Source organism: Semicossyphus pulcher, unplaced genomic scaffold, assembly GCF_022749685.1.
Source record: "Semicossyphus pulcher isolate SPU_LCO1_2020_fin unplaced genomic scaffold, fSemPul1.0.p SCAF_24, whole genome shotgun sequence".
In the NCBI taxonomy this organism is placed as follows: Eukaryota; Metazoa; Chordata; class Actinopteri; order Labriformes; family Labridae; genus Semicossyphus; species Semicossyphus pulcher.
The window spans coordinates 12,391,743-12,406,826 of record NW_027211698.1 but is presented as its reverse complement, the minus strand read 5'-3'; positions in this window follow the sequence as shown (position 1 = coordinate 12,406,826).

The following is a 15,084-nucleotide window of genomic DNA, read 5'->3' as shown; positions in this document are numbered from 1 at the left end:
CAAAGTGCTGATTATTTACGGGCGACCCGTCAAAACATTGGCTTTGCAGATTTTGCAAGTAGCTGCAGAACTCGTTGGAGAAGCCAGTGTGAAATACCTTTTGAGCAGATGAGCTCACTCCTTAATCCTTCCAGCAAAACGGCCACCAATGGTCACCAATATTGGATGCAGCCTTGAGAGTCAGAAGCAGGCTGATATCGGGCATCAGAGTGGTGAATCTCTAGGTTCTGTTTGTTGTACTTCCCGATGCTTTCAAAGGAAACGTGACTTAGCTTATGTCAGTAAGGGGTGTTAAATTCTCATTGGAAAAGTAGTAACGAACGTATCCCTAAAGGTTACACTGACATTTCACTGTTCTTCACTATCAAGGAAAATGACTTCCACTAATGGAAACAGCTGAAGCCAGCCCTCTCTGGGAGAATGTATCAACTCCATAAGGTCTCACAACTCAAAGCTACAGTGTTGATGTATTAATCTGAACCTGCCGCACATCAGATTGATGTCTCTCTGCTTAATTTCAAAGACGAGCGATGCAGACGAGACTGTGAGAAAGAGTCAAAATAGAGATGGAATGATAATAAGATTGCCAGGCCAGGAGAGGAAAGGCTGAGGACTGCTGTTGGTCTTCGCAGTGAATCCGGGCCTCCTCAGAAGCTCGGCTCTGGACCCTGTTTGTCCAGCTTCGACGCACTGAGTGTGTCTCTCTTCGTTTGCCAGGAGAGCGAGTTTTCATTGGCTCGATCTCGTCACACGCGGAGACATTACACACAGACTGTTGACTGAGAAAGAAGTGGCTGCCTGAGAACGAATGATGGAGGTTTGTCCAAGTTTACAGACGCTAAATCCAAAGAGTTACAAGATTTGTCTTGCCAATCTCAGGAACATGGACATTGTGAAACAAAATGAGGAGTTCTTGTGTAATTTAGTTTGAATCACAGGATGTAGACTGTTTGTGTTAGCTTGCCTTTTGCAGACTCAATTCTCCTCTCCGTCTGCTATCAGCACGTTACCACTAGCGATGTACTTGCATAAAAAGTTGGAGGATTTGTTGATGCACTGTCGCTGCATCTTTCTTGGTACAAAAGTATAATTCGTTGGCCTAAAAAAAACAAAATAAAAACGGATTAAAAAAAGAGGCCCTAACTGTGCTTCAGACTCACATAATCCTGCGCGTGAGAATTCAGGCTCAGCTGATTGAAGCAAACTCGAGTCTGTTACATGAGACTCAGCAGGCGGACGGACTAATTGACTACAGGTGTGTGTGGTTTGCCTCCTTTTGAGGGCTACTGGTATTTATAGCATTTCACATGAGCCGTGCAGAAGATAGTGGCCCATTGTGGACATTTTTACATACAGAATGTGCCTCATTAGGACCACCTAAGACGCTGGCACTTAAAGAGTCGACATTATTGACCAATAAAGCTGTTGTTATAGATTTAAAGACACAGGGACAGTGGAAGGTCGTCATCATCTTAAACTTTCGTCTTTTGAATAAAACAGTCTTATGAGAGTAATTCAGACATTTTGGGTCACAAAGAGATATTTTATTGCTACAGTAAATATGAAGCTTGAGCTAATAGTCACTTAGCTAAGGCTAGCTTAGCATTAAATTTGAAATGGCTAGCTTCACTAAAAAACCTAATAAAAAATGCAAATTTGTGAGCTCTAGTGGTAGATTTCATTACCTCTGTGCAAAGCCAAGCTACCTTTTTTCCCCTGCATTTCCAAATGTAATGCTAAGCTAGGCAAAGCTAGGTGCTCTGGGGAGTGACAAAGCTGAAGAACTTATTTTCCCCACATGTTCACAATCCACAACTCACTGGCATTAAATATTTATTTAATTAGATTTTATTAAATGTTTGACTTTACAACCATTGGGACGAGCGAGGCTAGCATCCCGTCTTTATGCTAAGCTAGGCTAAGCTTAACTTACTAGCTGTAACTCTGTTTACAGTATAGATATGAGATTGGTATCAGTCGCCTAATCTAACTCATGGTGAAGAAGAGGCTACTTGCTTTTTGATAGAGCCAGGTTAGTTAAGTCTCCATTTACCTTTTTTATGCTAAGCTAGGCTAAGCTTAACTCACCAGCTGTAACTCTGTTTACAGTATAGATATGAGATTGGTATCAGTCGCCTCATCTAACTCATGGCGATGAAGAAGAGGCTACTTGCTTTTTGATAGAGCCGTTTCCTGCCTTTATGCTAAGCTAGGCGGAGCTTAGCTAACCTGCTGTAGCTTACTTTCCTGTACAGACATGAGAGTAGTATCAATTTACTCGTCTAACTAAGGGCAAGAAAGCAAATTAGCACATTTTCTAAAATGTAAAACTTTTTTTTTTTCCTAGATTGATTTGATTTCAGAAAATGCTGGTTTGCCAAAATGTTTGGTGGGCTTGTCGTTCCCTGTCCCTGAGTGTATTTAGGCATTGTTCAAATGTTTAGTCTATTTCATTTTATTGTCATATTGCTTTCCAAACCTTGTAGGTGTTCCTACAAAACACCCTTCCTTCCCGACTTTCCCTTTCCTGGTGGATTCCACAGATGCTTTTTGCCCGTCTCACTGAAATAAAATCCACACCAGCTCACAAGAAATGCTCAGAATTAGCAAAAATGAACATTTTAATAATGTGTATAATGAGCTGCTGAGCGAGTGCTGAAACGTGGCATCCGTATGGTGTTGAATCTTTTTGCAAAACCAAATGAATCCAGCTTTTAGATTATTTTATGGTAATCACATTATTCAGACTTTTCACTCTGATGATTAAACCAAAGCTCTTTCGTGTCTGCGGTTATCTTCTGCGTTTCCAAACCACATTAAAGACGACTACCCTCTCGTGAAGTGCTTTCTCTCTGGCCCGAGAACTGAGTGTCAGGATTCACACTTTCGCTCCACGCTGAGGTCTGGACGCATCAGTCACTCTGTTCCTGCCTCGCCAGACTTGGCACAACAGCTCGTACATGTGTCACCGGGCCTCACCTCCTCGGGTCTCAGCCCTGGCTCTCACTAATATGCGTTTACAGGGTTTTCCTTGGCAGGGCACGGGGGGACCGTCTTGCCTCGATGTCCAAGCTAAACAGAGAAGCGTTACAGGGGAGGACAGATGGCTTCAGGACAGCACGCAGAGAGTCTAAATAACTTTGTCGCACCAAAGACGATCTGCTGCTGGATGCAACTCTCTAACCTGAACAATAGTGTTTTAACAGATGCTAGCTAGCTACAGGAATCTGTTTTGCTAATTGTAATATGTGTATTTTAAAAGCCTTGTTTCTTCATTAGGCTGTAATAAACATAAAAGTGTGAAACAGCGCCTGTGAGTATTATCAGAAACATTGGATATTACAATATGGGAAAATGTGTGGATAATTAGAAGGGTATTTCAAGGTAGTGGTGCACAGTGGAGGGTAAATGTCAATAGCACTGCCCCCTAGTGGTGGGCAACACTAAATGCACCTGTGCAGAGAAGAGAGAGAGTCATTTTCAACATGTAGCATAGCGTCAAAGTACCATGATTAAAGGGTAGGGTGAAGGTATAATTATTCACCAATGTATTGCCTTTGATACAACAGCTACTGTGTCACAGTGCCTTAATACAAAGAGAAGTTTATCCAGCCGCAGGGCGAAAGACACGAGCAATTTGTCTTCAATCCACGACCCACAATTCTTTGGGCCTGGATCCCAGCTGTCTGCTTGGACTCCTTCCGTAAACAAGATCTGATTTCTGAAATTGACATGTGCGAGGGAACGTTCCCATGCTTCCAATCCGAGGAGCAGTTCAGGGTTCCACGTTTGGCAAAAACAAGACCCCGAAAGCAGAAATAATGCCGGAAGAAGAGGAGACAAAAGGCGATGAACTCTTTGTAGCCAAAACTAAACCTACAAGGACTTTATTGATATTATTAAACGTAATGGTAGGATATAGATCCTCGATTCCCGCCCTGTGCTTGTATTACTTTGGTCTTGGCTGGATTTTGTGCTTGACCATCGGACACATATCTCCCCAATCATGAGACGTATGAATGTGTGTGTGCATAGTTTTGATGGGAAAAGGGAAATCCGTCACAGGTTTGGGGGATTACGTTCCCAGATCGCAGGAAAAAGTCAAGGATCAAGACCCGAGGTGGAAAAATATAACACAGCCTTTGAGATAGATGTTACTCTGATTTTCCCGTGTGTGAAGCAACTCCTGGCGGATGACGGACAAATCTGACCGTCAGTTCAAACTTAATTTGTAACTCAAGAAGTTGCCTCGAGACATTCCAGCTGTCAGCGCAAGTTTTTCCCAGATCCAGCCTCACGGACGGCGAACACAGGGTGGTTTTTCTACTTCTTCTTCTTCTTCAGCCCCGGCTCAGGAATCGTAAGATTAACAATGTTTCGCCCCAAATTGCTTCAAGATTAAGATTTACAGAAGGGAAATTGCATCACTCATTTCATGTGACTCATTTCATGGTGAAAGAGAGAGATGAGGTGTGAGAAAGTGTTGGGTTCAGCTACGGAAACATCCCAGAAATCAGAGTATTCACAGCATTAACAGTCCATAATTAGATTTATACTTGAATAACATCAATAAAAGTGGAAATGTTAGAAAGCCATTTATAAAAATAAATGAAAGAATAACATTTCATTCGGTTCAGCAGAAAGGTTTGGGCTTCAGGCCTCTGTGCTGAAAAGTATTCACATTTTTTCAGGCGTTCTTGGGTAAACGTCCAGTTAGCTCTTATGCTGCTGCTGTGTAGAAGACCATGACCTTTGACCTCCCATCACAGACTGGAATATACAGTATTATGTTACTAAGCATTCATAGCTTTAGTGGCGAAACTTAGAGCATAACACACCAACAAACACTCAGAGGTCAGTGTACTCTTGTGCATTTTATTTTTACATTAACAATAAAAAAGAACAGCGAAGTTTGTAATTCTTAAATTATTATTCACAACATACATTTAAAAGATTCAATCATTAAAAATAGACATTGTTGGAATGAATGAAGCCTAAATGAGGTCTAACGCCGCGCTAATGCTAACACTAGACTGTACCAAGTACAGAAGAGGCTCATGGGAGTGTTATCAGTTTAAAATGAATTCAGACATAAACCAACATATTGTACGAGTTTTGACCAGAAGATGGCGCCAAGGTTAAACATTGGAACCACTTCAAGTTAACAAGAGTTGATCGAGATGACGTGGACGGAATAAAATAATCCATGATAGAAGTTGAGACATTATACTAAAAAATGGTCTGGAGATTTGGGAACCATTCTTTGGGAACCACCCTTTAGGAGCCATCCTTGAAAACAATCCTTGAGGAGCATCATTTGGGAACCGCCCATTTGGAAACTACATCTTCGGAACCATCCTTGAGGAAACATCGTTTGGGAACCACCCATCGGAAACCTGCATTTGGGAGCCGCCCCTTGGGAACCACCCTTTGGAAACCACCCATTGGAAACCATCCTTTGGGAACCACCCCTTTGGGAACCATCCTTTTGGAGCATCCTTTGGGAACCACCCCTTAGGGAACCATCCTTTGGGAACCAACAATGTCTTTTTGAAACAGTTGTTGAGATACCGTTTGATCAAATGCATGCCTGTGCTACTCAACCATCAATTCCTGCTGGCTATCCTCTTGGACCTCCTCAGACCAGGATTTTCTTCCTCCTCTGCAGCAGCTTGTTTTCTGCCGCGCTGCACGCCGCTCTGGCTGTCTGTTTTCCCGTCTGTGACTTTGCTCTTCGTTGATTTACTTTGTTTTGTTGAGTCTTGCAACTTCTCAGTAGGTTTAACAGCCTTTTTTCTTTCCTTTCCTCTGCTTTTGGCTTTAGCAGCTTGTGGCTGTTCTGAGGTTTTTGCTTCTGCTGTTGCCACTTTAGTTTCTGGTGCTTCTTGGTTGCTGATCTGCACGTCAACAGCTTTATTGGCTTCCTGTGAAAGCGTATTTTTTAGTTGGAGAACAGTTAATCCGTAGAAGCCTTCAGTTTTAGCACATTCAGCTAAGGGTGACAAACATGAATGAATAGGTTTAACGAAAGATCAAATCAGATGCTCACCTCTTGTTGTGCAAGTTCAGATTTCAGATCGCATAACTGGCTCATCAAACCCTGAATCTTCCCCTGAAAACAGAGAAAAACTGTCAAGAAGTCCCCACAAACAATATTAAGAAGTAATTAAAGCTTCTCTTACCTGTTCACTTGCAATCTGTTTTTCAAGCTGCCCTCTCTCTTTAGCCTCTTTCTTCTTTCTATGTTTTGGGGGAAGCCTTCTTAGTATTTATCCATCCACAATACGTACAATGCAGATGAACACACACATTACAGATTAATCTTAAAGTAATAGTTAGATGTTTTTCAAACATATTAATTTGCTGAGCATTAGATGAGAAGATTGACGCCACTTTTATGTCTCTACGCTAACAGCTACCGCTAGTAGCCAGTTAGCTTAGCCTTGCACATAAACTTAAAAACAGGCACACAGCCAAAAACAAGCAGGATATTACAAGTAAAGTAGTGAGCTTAAGATGGACCAGGTAGATCATCACTTTTTGGGCAGAAACAAGCTAGCGGTGTAGCCCTATGTCCACTCTGTATGCTAGGCTAAGCTAACTAGCCACTGGCAGTAACTAGGAATAGATGTTCTCATTTAAGCCTAAGCTATCTCTTAATGCAAACCTCTTACTTAAAGCCAGTTTCGAGTCTCTTTAGGTAAAATTTTCCAACTCTTGTGAATTTAAACTGTTGCTAACTGGAACATAGGAAAGGGAAAACCACAAGGATACTCGTTATGCTCGGGAAAATGGTTGACAATCACTTGGAAACACAACAACACAACACTAACAGTAGTCATGGCTACACAGCTTACTTGTTTGCCACCATCCTCTTCATCCGAGTGAGCTCAATCCTCTTCTCATCCACGGCTCTTTGGACGTTTTCTTCGGTCACCATTGCGAGGAGAGTCTTGGCGTCCACGTCTGTAAACTCGGTCGATGGAGATGTCGCGTTGAGAACCACCTTCATCCACTCGATGAGATCTTCACAGGACGGAAACTGCCAGGAAAACAGATGCATTTTTATCTTCTTCCCAACTACTTTTAATGTGAAAGGAAGCTGAATACTGAAAACAGGTCAGTCTGCAGGGTCAGTGGGCTTGTGTTTGATGTCGTTGCTTCAGTCTGTCTCTTAACCTTTAATGTTACTGTAAATGCCGGAGGGATGATCTCAAAGGATCAATCATCATAAACTTTAAGGGCAAAATGATGCTATTTCAGGGTCAATATAACCGATAGTAAAAATGCCTGAACCAGGCGCAGGCTTTACTGTTATTTAACAGAACAAAGGCTCAGATGTGCTACATGGAAAGACTTCTTCTTCTCCTATTCTTTTTTAATCTCAAAGAGAGTCACCTTTTGGAGTTCGGCCTGTGCTTTCTCTCTCGTAGCGCACGCCAGCTCAAAGGCCATCCCTTCCTTCTTCAACAGCTTCTGCATCTCCTCCAAGTCTCCCTGCAGACAGACACAAAACCACTCGCATCTTAAACTAAACAACAATGATTGCAATCAAGGCTGCAACTAAAGAACACTGTGTAAACAAGCAAAAGAGAAAGTCTGAATTAACCTGCAGCTCTTTAATAAGCTTCTCCTCTTTCATCTTCTTTATGAACTCCAGGTCGCTCAGTGTCAGCTGGTAGCCCTTCATCCCTTTCAGCATGGAGTTTGGGTCGTCTGGTTCTGACAAGAAATGCAACAGAAAAATATTTAGTGCAGGAATAAGCTGATTCACTTAAAATGTGTGCTTCCAAAAGATTCATTTGTACCTTTTTTGGGCTCAGGAGTGTTGAAATCAAACGTCTGATTTTGCACGTTTTCATCTTGCTCTCTAGATCCTGCCTGTTAATTAAATGTATCATATTTGAGTACATATCATGCCAATAAGAATTATTGTTATAGAAGGGCAGGGAAATAATGTCTGCATGTACCTGCGCACTCTGCTGCTCCTCTGAATCCTCATTGCAAAAATCCAAGTGTCTCTTCACATCCGTCAAAGGAGGAGTCCTCGGAAGCTGTCGACCGCATGGGATATAATTCCCCGTGTGGCCGCTCTCTCTCCGTATTTCAAAATACCTGTTCGACATGCCCGACGCGACGAGACAAATTTAAAACTACAAGCTGACCTCTGTGGAGCTCCGCTGTTTGTTTGTTTCCCCCGCACACTCCCTCCTTTGTTTGAGCCGGTGGAGCTGCTGTGTTTCAATCATGTGCATCACTTTCACCTGTGGCTCAGAGGCCCGCAAGTTCCTCCTTTCGTCCAGTAGATGGCGACAGATTCTTTTAGTTTTGGTGCACAGGTTTGTGGAAAGCCTGTTTTATATTGAGGCCAACAAAGGCAGCACATTTATGTAAATGTTGATGATATGCTAACACAGGAAATAAAAGTAGAGTGCGGTTACTTTTGGAGAAGATTCAGGATTTTCAGGATATTTGGACTCTGCTGAGGGATTTATATTCACATTGTGAGAGCTACATTTAATTCAAACTGCAAAAGTAGTTGCGTAATAATTTAAGATAGAAGTTTATTAGTCCCAAAGGACGAGTAACACACAGATAACAGCTCGAATAGTATAAGAGAAATATGAAATATAAAGTGTATATGGGTTAAATGTTATAGGAAGCTGTTGTGTGTTTGATTTTCTTCCTTACAGTCACAGTCAGGCCACAAAGTTTCACAGACAGACAGGCAGGTGTGCAGACAGACAGATGGACCCTGATACAAAATAGCCAGATAGCCAACCAGACCCCCGTCTATCTTTAACCCGGGCCGGCGGTGTCACACTGCCAGTCCCACATGTTTGCGGAGCTCCAGGAACTCTAGAGGAGAGTGCTGAGTCGTAAATACCTCTGTTTTTAAACTGCCCGCTCCCATAATGCCGAGCGAGAGGAAGGAGGAAGAGGTCAGGGAGTGTGTCTATCTGTGTGATAAATTGGTGCTTTATGACACTGACTCGGCAGAGCCAAGTGGAAAACGTTTGCGTGGTTTTACGTTGCAGGTAGCAAATCATTCCTCAATAAAAATCAAATTCAACATCACTTTTCGCGTCTTCTTCATCTCGTCTTCTTCATACCGACAATTCCTGTGCGGTGTAAGTATCTCTCCCGACCAAGTATCTGTTTATATACAGGAAGGAAGCGTTTAATAGAAAGTCCTCTGTAACCTTTACTCTTGTTTTAAAAGAAATGTCCTTATAGATTAAGCAAAATGTGGGACATTTTTATATAAAAATACTACATTTTAGCTGTCCAAAATCAGTGCTAAAATGCTATTTAGAATCCCCCAAAATGCATTGCAGTAGTTACGAAAAACAAACACAACAATAAAAGAGTTAGCTCTAGTATAATAATATACAAGTGTTTGCTAGCAAATATATGTACAATTTTAAATCATCCTATGTAGACACACAGTTGTGGTTGCTAACCGCTATCACTGTTAACTCCAACTAGCAAGGAGGCTAACAGGAAGTGAAGTACTACTTAATATTCAGACAAAATTATGTTAAATGAACGTATGCATTTGCAGTGCTAATTACATATTATTGGATGGCGCAAACTGGGTAAGGTTAGCTTAATTTGCAAGCTAGGTACAGCTGGTAAAATCTGTAAGGAGCAGCTGTCAGAACTTTCAGAAACTCTAGGGACTCATTGTGTCTAAAAATATATTAAAAGAATTATGTATAATATTGATTATTCACATAAAAGTACGTAGAACAATAACCCACTAGATGGTTAAGCAGTGTCCGCGGCGTAACTGTTTTCAACCAACTGGCTAACGTTAGCTTAATTTGCAATCTAGCTACACATAAAAGTTTCTTCACATAAAAGTAGAACAATAGTCCACCAGGTGGTTATGCAGTGCTAAGTATGCAAAGTTAGCTTAATTAGCTAGGTAGCTAACTAGAGTCAGTTGCAGTTGAAGGAATTTTTTTTATAGATTTTGCTGGTTTAAAAGTTCTGTCTTCCACTTCAGTAACAAGATCCCATTGCCTGGGTGACCAAGCATTATCTGCTGTGCTAGCATAGAAAGCTAAGATGCTTAGTAGGCTAACAGTTACTAGCTAACACACATCGCTCAGGTCAATTACACATATAAATTGGTGTTGTAGAGTGGTAGACAGGACTTTTTCCTTTTCATGATGGACACTATTCCCCGTGCCTAACAAATAAACGCCCCAAATGACCCACAAGAAGTACAAACACACTCGAAACCCCACTTTCATAGCCATCAAAAGCCTCCCAAACCTCATTAAGCCCATTATGTTCTCTTTCTGAAAGCCCGCACACACTTTCAGGGATACATAACAAATCCACACCGGTCATTGTGTACTGTAAAAGCTCTCTGGCGCTGAGTGAAGTGTCCCAAAAAGGCCGTTTACAGCTGCTCGGACATGTAGCGTATTGAACAGGGGAGCAGGCGGGTCGTAAAGGGACCGATATAAAGCACCCTGGTGTCTGACAGAGAAAGGATGTGACGGAGACAGGTGCTCTGATCAGGGGAAATGGATGATTAAAAAGTAAACAAACTAGCAGACTAAATATGGTATTAAATGTGCGGAATGACAGTAAGGTAACAGAACCCTCAGTACACACACATGTGTACATACACGTGTCTAAATCCTAAACACACACACACACTCTCACAACCATCTGCGAGCGATGAGAGACGGCTAGTTGGAAACTTCGAGGCCTGCACTTCTCTGTCGTGCCGCTCTCAGAGCTGTCAGTGAGGTTAATTTTGAGATGTTTGTGAGTAGTGACCGGTGTAATGTTACGGCGTGCCTCAGACCAGCCTGCAGGACTTACTCTGCAAAATGTCAGCACTCAGGAATAATGTGTGTTTTGTGCATGTCGGGCTTTAGTTAGCATCACATGCTAGCACCTTAGGAAAGATTGATTCCTTATTTCTTAACTCCTTCACACATATTTTCCTACATATAATGGCTGAAATCTTTATGCTCATAGCTAATAACGACAAATACTAAGAAATATATACATTTAAATAGATTTTTGTGCTTTATTTTGGAAGTTTTTGTTGCTTTATATATAAAATAAAATCTACAACCTGCTTCTTAAACACTAAATTTAGGTTATAAAGACGTTTATTGACACAAAACAACATAAATATGTTTGCTCATTAGACCCAGACTGCCCATAATGTGGATCTGTGTCCCATCTCTGATTAAAACTACACTTTCAGTCCTCTACGTGTCTCCTTAATCGATGCTATGTCCGCTCGCAGGCTCATAAGGGAAATGCAATTAGCAGATGCTGGTGTGTTGAAATGAAAATCGCGGCTCCGCGGAGGTTAAAGGAGACATTAATACTCTCAATGAATAATCTATAACGCTTAAATGAATCCTTGTTATTGAGGGTTTGGAGAGCTTTCCATAAACTCCTTACCTTTATAACAACCCTTCTTCATAACTTCAGCATCTTAAATCGCCTGAGAGCTTTTATCCTCACAAGAATCGACTCTTAAAAATGTACATTAAACCCAGAATCCACTTGACATTGTGAAGAAGCTTGTGGCTGCTGTAACAGATACACTCCAGGAGCAGTAATCACTTTAGAACGACTACATATATAACGGGGATTGACAACTATGTGAGGCCGAGTGCCAACAGTGAAGGTGTCAGAATAAAAGCCTGCATACTCTCAGCCCTCTGTGGCAGAGTATTATCTCTTCAGCCGAACATCTGTTGCTTTTACGTAACTTCGTAGATGATATAATGTCTTTGAATCATATTTAAAAGGTCAGCCGTCTATGTGAGCCCCTGACAATCATATCCAATATGTTTTTAAAACATTAAGGCATTTATTACGTAGGTGTGCGCCCTGTTCTTTAAGCTAGTGTCAAAACAGCTGACTCACTTCTCAAACTCTCACATAACTTTCTTCTGACTCATTTCTGAGCTCCAATAAAGTTCCTGTAATCATCTAATTAACTGCACTTTAAGGGCCTGTGTCCACTTACAGCGTTTTTTTGCGCTGGCAGCGCCCACAACCTCAATTTCAGAGTGCTTATCACCAGCACTTACTGTTGCTAGGTTACGAAAGTCGTCCAGTGGTACTTCCCTTGGTAGTGATTATTAATTCTGTTTGCTTAATATTAGCTTTTATTCAAGGACATTTACAGGGCCAGTTCGTTGATTTTCAACCTCATCATGCTATTATGGGGAGCTAATGTCATTATGGTAGAAAAGAAATGCAACTTGGCTCTGTGCCTTTGGAGGACGCTATCCGCTTCTGCAATGGAACCTTGGAAAACCTCCGGACTACGAAAAAAACGCATCATCTGGTCAAGGCCAGGGATCTCGCTAAACTACACTTCCTCAATCTAGGACGCCCGCCTCCGATGTCATGTCTCGTTCAAAATCGTCAGGTTTGAAATGTAAACTGAAGACCTGAAGATTTTTTAAAGGATCCATCGGTATATTCTCGTCGTATTTCGGATTCTGTACTCCTGTACTTCTGTGCTCTGAGCCGTTGCCTGCAGCGATCAATGTCATTGACTGGAAAACAGCGTCTCTCGCTGGGCCGTTCCTTTCAGAGGGAGGGGCGCAATGCATGCTGGGTGTTGTAGGAATGTAGAATGGGCGAAACCACGAGCTGTTTGTACAATTTTCTCCACAGCTATGGCGCCAATTTCGATTACAGAGAGCTTTGACTGACTGTGGCTTTTTCCAGGAGCGAACTGCTTCTTTAAGAAAGAAAAACAATGGAAAGGTAACGTGTCCTGTACCCTTGAAAAAAACGAAAGGATTAGCTTATTCTCCGCCATTGCTGTTGACAAAGTTGATATCTAAAGCTCCGCCCCTTCTGGTGCTTTTCTTTGTCATATACGATGGTCAACTCCCATATTTGAGCATTGGAGTGTTGATCAACCAGTCAACTTTGGCCCCCAGTTAGTGATACATTTATATTTTGGAAGATTTATGAGGAAAATGATCACAAAATACACCATAAGGACTATTTTGCAGACTGCTTTTCACCGAAGAACATACAAATGATAGTAAGTAGTTTTAGTTGAAGCTCTAGTGTGTATCTGTGACTTGATCTTTACAGTAGGTTTGCAGGGAAATGCTGGAAAAGTGAGCAATTCGCTGGAAAATTTGCTCCACTTGTTGAATACATTGGAGAAATATGGTGGCGGAATCTTCTCCAACAACTCTTCTCCACGTCAGAATTGGTATGCGGGAGACAAAGGCACTCCACATAGACTTAATGCCACAGATACACACACACACACCTGTGTAAATGAAGGTGAAAGAAAAGAGAGTTGACCGGGAGATTAACAGCAGCGTGTCAGGCAGAGGAACCACCGACAGCTGGAGGACTCTGCCATTCAGGTCACATACACCAACACACACTCATAAAGGCACACACACTCATAAAGGCACACACACATTCACACCTATGCACAGGTCAATCCTTATTTGGTTCCCTCGCTCTGATATTATTCCAGTCCAGAAAAAACTTTGAATAGAGATTTAATTCAGTTAAAAGCAGTTTATTTTAGCTGCACACGCCCTCCAGAGCCGAACAATGCCCATAACTCAACTCAGGCTCTGACGTCTGCGTGTGACTCAACCGTCTGTGACCCTCCCGCCGCAGACTGCAGCAGAAAGTAACCCAGTTTTTACAGGCCAGCACAGCAGCCGGCACTTAAAGTGTCAGGTACCTATTTCTGGTGCAACCCCACCTTGCTCCAAGGTGAAGGAGAATTACGTGAAGGGGCTTTGTTAAAGGGGATGCACACCAATTTATTTACATTTTACACTGATGGGAGCTCATGTGGCCGAAGAGGGAGCAAGGAAGAAACTAGGGAGCGTTCATCAGAACCAATATGTTTATTAAATCAGAAAGGGGTGGGGTTTGTGTACATGTTGCTGCAGATTGGTGTATTGTCCAAATTGATCAAAATTTGCTTTGATTCTTTGGCAAAATTTTCACCGGTTTCACACTGTTTTGCATGCTGCCTAACTGCCTTGAGTGATGTCACATGAGTCAGCGTCATTGGGAAAAAAAACCTTAGAAAGAAAAGAGCTTGACTATAGCCTAGCTTACGGCTTCGTTAGCCGTTGCTAGCATAGCATACACCGGTGGTATGAAAGAGGTGTACGTAGCCAATGGGTTTGTCACTTTGGCCGTCGCCATCTTGGATTTTTGGAACAAGAAGAAGCCAAATTTGGACGCTAAGGTGGATACGCATTGTTACATGTCTATCCTGGTTTAACAGACCACTGGGGTAGCGACTTACTCAATCAAAGGTTTCCACCCCCTACAGCATGCCTTTGCATACTCGTCCATTTTACCCTAAATGGGAGCATAATTTACAAAACAAACATCATAATCGATTTTAAAAGACTTGGAGCTAGAAATTGAGACCATTAACGTTTTAGAAAAATGTTTCCTGAGGTAACAGATCAAGTGAGAAGTAGGTCATTTTCTCATAGACTTCTATATAATCAGACTTTTTTGCAACCAGTAGCGTCGCCCCCTGCTGGCCAGTAGGAAGAAGAATGCAGGGTTAAGGCACTTCTATGGCTAGAGGCTACGTCCACTTCTTAAATACAGTCTGTGGTAGCACAACAGACTCCCAGACCAAACTGTAAGTTGTCAAGTTGCATTATGGGTAATGTAGGCAACAGGTTTCAAGGATGAGGAAGATGATATCTTTGGTTTTCTTGCATCGATTTTGATCCGGTTTGTTTTAAACTACCCATTGTGACTCTGACAATGTTATAGGAGATGCATTAGACACATCAGTCTTTCATGTATGGTACATTATGTGAACATGACTACAAACGGTCTCATCACAGGGTCAAAGGAAAGCACATCGTAGCGGTTTTGACGCAATTTTTCAATCAGTTTCCTGTCTAAATATTGACCCTGAAACCCCCCACCCCCATCGCTCTGTCTCCTCTCAGGGACAGTCACAGACTCCCAAGGGCTCAGTCTTCTGTCAAGGGCCATATGGTACCATCAGAGCTTCGTGTGTGTGTGTGTGTGTGTGTGTGTGTGTGTGTGTGTGTGTGTGGC